At 43.8% G+C, this 7,422-nt stretch overlaps 1 protein-coding gene across 2 annotated transcripts in view; it reads right to left on the bottom strand.

Moving 5' to 3' along the window:
* LOC145408377 (uncharacterized) overlaps window positions 1-5,980 on the bottom strand; it is an 89,100-nt gene extending 83,120 nt beyond the window's left edge. For both annotated transcript variants that reach the window (XM_080279107.1, XM_080279105.1), the window contains exon 1: window positions 5,966-5,980. The gene's annotated coding sequence lies outside the window, so the exon portion shown is untranslated. The remainder of the gene's footprint in view (window positions 1-5,965) is intronic.
* Between the last annotated feature and the right edge of the window lie 1,442 nt (window positions 5,981-7,422).

Genomic DNA, 7,422 nt, shown 5'->3' on the forward strand with positions numbered 1-7,422 from the left:
ACAGCCGCTAGTGCAACAAGCAAGAACTCATGTACAAAGGGCGGTATGATTTCTGTCTAAGGAGGGTGGAGGTGTTAGTAATCAATCAACATAAAAGGGATTGCAGCAATTAAACATTTATATACGGTAGTGCAACAAGCAAGAACTCACGTATAAAGGAAGGTGTGATTGCCGTCCAAGGGGGGGGGGGTAGAGGTGTTAATAATCAATAGCAGTGCAATAATTGTCCCCTCGCTGCTCTTATGACTCACACGCACTCTATTACTCAAGTCTTTAGGCTAATTAATCTTAAACACTCCACACTATGAATGGCAAAACAAGTCCCGGAACTCCAGACAAGCCCTGCAAGTCAATTAAGGTTAATTACTCGCGACACGGGTCCTCAAATGTTACCACCGCCACTGCCACCACCACCACCGCAGCGATCTTCCACCAATGACCTTGAACCACCACCACCACCACCACAACAACCTTCTACCACACCTATGACCTTGTGCTGCTGCTACTACTACTACTACTACAATTTCTACTACTATTACTACTACTACTGCCAAGAGCAACACACACGACGTTGCCACCACCATCACCACCTCCGCCATGACCTACCACCATCCCCATGATCTTATACTACCACCATCACTGCTACCACCACCAGCCACGACCTTCCACCAACTGTATGACCATGTACTACCACCACCACCACGACAACAACAACACCGCTGCCAACACTACACTTCCCCTACCACGACCCTCTTCCTCCACCTCGGTGACCTTGAACCACCACCACAGTACCACCTCCTGCCACTATTACCTCCACCACCACGATTTTCTCACCATTACTAGCAACAGTCGCACCTCCTACCATCACCACTTCTGCCATCTTCACCACCACTACCACGGCCTCTCACCACCACAACTACGACCTTCTTTAACATCAACACTACGATCTCACCATCACCACCACCATCCCCAGTCACCATCTTCACCATTACCACCACCATCCCCTATCACCATCACCCCCATTACCACCACCACCATCCCCTGTCACCACCACCACCACCACCACCATCCCCCATCACTACGACCTCTCACCACCGCCCTACCAGCATCTTATCTCAGCACCACCTACGCCACACCAGCAACACCCCCTTATCGGTATCATTTCCATCTCTTCTCCCCCACCATGACCTTGCACCACCATCGGCATCTTCCTCCCCCTCATTACCACCACCAGCATCTCCACCCTCACCCCCTCCCGCACCTCCACCACTGAACCACCTCCCCACCACCCGACACCGCTCTGCAACTCCACCATGACCCCTTCGCACACCCTCCAACACTACCCCCCTCACTAACACCTACCCTGCAACCCCCACCACAGCAAGAGTCCAAATCTGCATCCTTGCCACCACCACCAGCACAACCCCCACCTACACAGCAACGCCCCCACTCCACAACCTCCCACACTATCACCTACCGGCACCCTGCAGCAACCCCCACCACCCCCACTCCACTACCCCCACCACCACCTACACAGCAACACCCCCACTCCACAGCCCCCCAACACCTCCCCACACTGTTGCCAGAAGAGACACGCTCGCGAAATATTTTACTGTTTACTTAACGTCACGGGAAGCCAAAGGGCAGAGGTTGAGTTTAGGAGGGAGGAAAAGGGGGAAGAGGTAGGGGAAAGAGGGAGGGGGGAGGGGAAAGAGGGGAGGGGAGGGGGAGGAGGGACTATTAAGAATTTTTGCGTTTGGGGTCGTAATTTTGTGGTTTTTTGGCGTAATTTTCTCGCGTTACGCAATTTTCTAACTTGATCGTAATTTTAGACTTTGGAGGAACGAAGGGGGGAAAGAACTATGAAGAATTTTCGCTGTTGGTGTCGGAAATTTGAGGCGTATGGCAGTTTTGTAGTTTTTGGCGTAATTTTGAATACTTTGGTGTTATTTCCATGTGTTACGTAATTTTCGAGCCGGGGGGAGGGGCGGATGGGAGGAAATGTAGTATGGATTTTTGCGTTATGGCGGTGATTTTGTTTATCGTATTTGCAAACATGATCGTCATTTCTAAATTTGCTTCGTACTTTACACATTTTTTTCCCCCACATCAGTCGTAACTTGGTGATTCTTGATTTCATTTGATTTTTTTTTTTTTTAATGGCAGTTTTATTACTTTATTAAGAAGTTTATTGTTAGTTATCAGTCTCGCATTTCCTCTATGATTTTTGGGCTTTGTCATAATATTTCGTTTTCTTCCAATTCGTTCTGGTGTGGGGATTTTCGCGGTCGATCAATACTTCAGTTTACTCCCAATTTGCACCCCCGTTTTAGCGCATCGGTAGCTTGTTAGGTTTACCACTAGCCTTTGCTCTTTATTTACGTTTTATTTGCTTTATTTTTTAGAGAATCTGTGGTCTTTTATTTGTGACACTTATGTTTTCTAAGGAGGGCTGTGTGGTTTTATTTATTATATTATTTCCTTTGCTCTTTATTCACGTTTTATTTGTTTATTTTTTTTTAGGGGAATCTGAGTTTATTTTTGTGATTTGAGACTTATGTTTGCAAAGGAGGGCTGTCTGGTTTGATTTTTTTTTTAATTTTTGGGGGACGTGTGTGTTTTGGTCTGAAGTTTTAATCAAAGTTAATCAGGGTTAAATGTGACAAATTTATAGTGTGTTAAGAAACGAACTTAATTTTGCCAAAACTTATTTTTTTCAGCATTAAAATCTCTGGCATTACAGAAAACATCATCCCACGAAAACTCACCCATTTTTAAATCAGTAAAGACTTACATTTTGTCCATTACGTTTTTGGTTTAGGATTCATGCCAACTCCATTATTATTATTATTATTATTATTGTTATTTTCAGTAGTAGTAGTAGTAGTAGTAGCAGTAGTATAAAGATGCAGTTTAGGGTTCAGGAGTTACTATTTTCTTCTGGCAACATTTATGAGTGGGTCTAAATAATCTTGTGTATTCATTTATCGTTATTGGTTATTGACTCAATTTTTAGACTCATGAGTGGTGTTCAGTACATTTTTTTTTTTTCTTAAGCTCTCCACTATTACTATTTTGTTTCGTCTTGCTGATTAGATGAACATTAACACGGCTTCTGTTTCTCATCGTGAAGTGAGTGACAACAATATCTAACCCCTTTCATTAGTGGTAATCCTTTTTTCCTACCTTCATTTATATTCAGTTTCAGTTTTAAAGCAGTGACTGGTGATTAGGGGGGTTTAGCTGCTTGACATTGGATAGCCATGTGCAGAAAAATTATAAGCGCATTTAATCTCTAGTTATTGGCCAGGCAGTGCTAACTCCATCTGTTTGACAAGTTATTACCACTTAGCCTAGTAACTCCCTCTCGTCTGGCGTTAGCTGGAATAAAATACTAGAGTTCCCGTGACCGTCAGAGGGCTACCTAAGCATATTTCAATCAGTAAGTTAGGTTTTGCATATTTTAAACCATCAGATGTCAATAAATGCATCGACTTCAAACCGTCCAGGTCTCTTCACCATCATTGCATATTTCATCAGTAAATCAAGTTAGTTTGAAGATTTCTTCTTTTTCAAGCCAGTAAAATGCTAGATCTATTATCCAGGACTCTCCACCATCAATGTCTAATCTGCACATTTCAGTATCAAATCTAGTTAGTATAGTGTAGTTTCATTAGTTTCAGGCCAATATGTGCTGAAGTTACATTCTACTACTATGAAAATTTAACACCTGTGCAGTTGGGTAAGCGTCTCATATCACTAATTAGTTGTTCTGGATACCTTAGTCAGTGAAAAGCCAGTATATGCATAAGTTCTCTATCAGCATCAGTCTGAACTCATATGCAGTTAACTAGTCTCTTGTGATCAATAAATGGGTTAGCTGGGCTTATTTCAGAGTTAGTTTATCTTCTTGGTCAGTTACAATCCCATAAATGCTTTAGTTTATTATCCACAACCCAACATTTATTATTTACAAGCCTCCATCATCACTGTCTTACACCTGTGCAGTTAGCCTGGTGCATATCAAGTTAGTTTTGTGTAGTTTTAATTTATTTAGATGTCAGTAAGTTGTATGCCACCATCAGCGTACACATTCATGCAGCTAACCAGACACATAACATCAGTAAATCATCTATAAGTCATCTAGTATTGCAAATTTTAATGAGTTATATTGCTTTAAGTTCCATCCAAGAATTCTCATCCAGTTAACACGGCATGTGTCATTTTTAAATACTTGTAAGCCATTTATAATTGTAATAAGCACACCTCACAGGCAGATAGGTTAGTTTTGCTTATTATTAGTCAGTCAGAAGCCAGAACTGTAAATGAATGTTAGTTTTTGCTTATTCCAGTTAGTTGGAAGTCAGTAGGTGATCAAGTTACCTTTTTAGAAGCAAAATCGGTGTGAATAAATGTTAGTTTTTTATCTTTATTCTAGTTTGTTAGAAGCCAGTTCGCGCCCAAGTTACAATCCCAGACTCCTAAGCAAGTACCTAGGCACATGATCAGTTAGTCAGTTTTGTTTAGTTAGGAGCCTAAAAATGAGTACTGCTTATTTTAGTCCGTCAGAAGCAAAAACGGTGTGAATAAATGTAAGTTTTTGGTTATTCTAGTCAGGTAGAAGTCAGTAAGCACTCTAGTTATATTCCCAAACATCCATGCAAGTAACCAGGCACATCTGATCAGTTAGGCTAGTCTGTTTTGCTTAGAAGCCCAAAAATGCATAGCAGTTACGTCTCTTCCTCCACATCAGTGTCCGTCGCCTTACGTATTGCAAACGTTGCCAAGTTTTCGTCTCGTATCACTGCAACGAGCCACATACGCAAGGCAGTCATCCATATTTCTCGCCAGTTGGGGGTTACTAAGTGGCTTGGATGAGAGCAATATCCGTTGGCAGTGTTGCAGAGGCAGGGCACATATTGCAAACGGTGCAGGGTGAAGGCAGTTTAGCATCGCCGCGTCTTCATATTACCGTTAGGCATTTTTTCTAGCAATTAAGGTAGTGCGTGGAGTGGGGTGGGGGGCTAGGGCATTCCTCAACGCTCTCTCAATATCGGGCATTGTCAAGCCCTTTGCCAAGGCGTATATCATTGAGGTATATTTAGAGGTTGTTGAAGCCGGCGGGGGTAGTGTAGTATGGCGGGGGCTACTGCACTACAACATCACCAACTTTGATTCACCGCACAGCTTAGTACATGTAACTGTTGCCAACCGTAGTACAGCCAAGCACAACACGTAACACTGGAGGTAACAGCACGCGCCGGCACGGAACTACCTCTCACAGCGGCTGCAGACCTGGGTGATATTGCAGACGCAGACACGGTTATCACAGCCGCGCAATTAAAATAAATAGCATAATTTCTATACGGTAACCCTCCCTCCCGCCGCACCTCTCCTACGGCAAAATTTGGCGGGCAGAGAATTTTCGCGACTAACCTACAACAGGTGTCTGCACAGTCCTCGCTCTTCTTGTTTACCAACCCGAGTAAGAAAAAACACAGGTCATCACACTAACATGCTTTCCGATGACGTTCGCCATTACGGTTGCCATGTAAAGCCTGAATTCGTTTCAAGCCCGATTAAATATTTTCCATATAAAGTTGAACGTGTCATAATTTTCAAGTATTGATGATTTTAGACTTCACAAATATTAATATGTATCTTTATATCAACTAGGTACAAAGTGCTGTCACTTTGGCGGCTAATTCCCCGTCTCTCTGGCCATTTGCGCACCGACCCCCTTCCAACCCTCCGTTTATCGGCGTTCTCTTCCTCCATTTCTCTCGCCTCCCTCCTCCGTCCTCTGATCTAGTTTCGATTTTCTCACTATCCCCCGCCTGTTGGGGGCTTTCACCACCTCTCCCACTTACCTGCCGATGCTCACAGGAATTTTGCATCACCTTTGCTATTATGTCATGTCCAATACACACAATATCACTCACTTTTCTGGCTATGTCCCACTCACCTTCTTTCTTGTTCGCTTTCCTCGTCTTCCACAGGGACAGATAGACGAGAGAAAAGGTGGAGCGCGCCGCCGGTTTCGCCTCTTTTTCTACTTCCTTATTTCCCGGAGTTCCAACAACGCACCACCTCTTCACCGACTGCTATAATTTTCCTTATTTTCATCTCACCGTCGTCATACTGGGTGCAGGTTGTTTGGAAAATTACTGTTCATGTTTAAAACCCACATTACTAGCCGTATTTCCCTAGTACAGGCCTAAAGAACGCGACCGAGAGGATGTGTTGGAAGTAGAAACTATCGCCGAGAGAGCTGGAGCTAGATTTCGTTTTCGGTGAAGCTGTTGAGATGCCGGCTAGATATTAATAGACACCTCGCATTTTAAATTTATGCATTGCCCGTTTCTTTTAAATTAACTGTGTGCACCATAAGTGTTTCAGAATCACTTTGGGCTTTCGTTTGTGAAGTATGTAGCATTAGTATGACCGGATATATAGAAATACAGCTGCATCCTGGAACGCGTCGATGACTAGGCGGGGTGAGTAGCAAAGTCGCAAATTTGTCGGTATTTGTCATTTGGTTTTAGAGTATTCGCAACTTCCCTTTGACCACTTTAAAGCTAGTAGCAGTAAATTTAATTGCTGGGATCAGTGTAAGAAAGGTGTAATTGTGTATAAATATGTGTTTTGTTGATAGAGTGGTTGCCGAGGTGTGGCGGGGTGCGGGCGGAGGCTAGGGTTACCAATGTGGTGCTTATTCCGCTAGATTGCGAACAGCGACTTCGCTTTAGCGACGGTATTTAACGTCTTCATAGAAGAAATTTAGCAGTATCTTAAAGTTTTTTAGTACAGTTTTGGCGATACTCATGAGATGATATAACTTTACCTAACAATTTTCTGGAGTTTTTCATACGTGGCGGCATTCTAGCGAGTTTTGAGAACAAGTTTAGCAGTAGTTGTGAATTTGGATATGGCAACCCTAGCTGGGGCAGTGTGAGTGTGCGCTGCTCCCAGAATCAGGAGGGTCGGGGATGAGTGGCTAGGGGCAGAAATGGTCACCTCAAGTTAAAAGGTAAGAAAGAAGGCCGCATTTGCAGCAGGAGGCGTAGTTGGGGTGTATCATGGACCATGGGAGGGCTGAGGCTCAAAAGTGTCACCAGCAGATGGAGCGACTCGGTGAAGGATGTGCCTGCATAGCCCAAAATCAATGTTGTCACGTCAGATAAAATTGTCAAAATGGCGGATTATTGTAAAAAATATCTATGCAGTTGCGTCGGGAATGGACATCATCCCCGCGTAAAATAATCCAAGTCCGCCAGGCTGCAGGGACGACCAACCTGACCTGAGAGATTTGACCGAGCGCCTAATCGTCGGTCCTAGGCCAAACGGGGGGTAGGAATATCACGGTGACAAAGCTACCCCTACACAGCACCCGTTATGCCCCAATGCATCAATAATTTCCCG

This window comes from Coenobita brevimanus, chromosome 77, assembly GCF_032717465.1.
Source record: "Coenobita brevimanus isolate Jiangsu-jjx chromosome 77, ASM3271746v2, whole genome shotgun sequence".
NCBI lineage: Eukaryota > Metazoa > Arthropoda > Malacostraca > Decapoda > Coenobitidae > Coenobita > Coenobita brevimanus.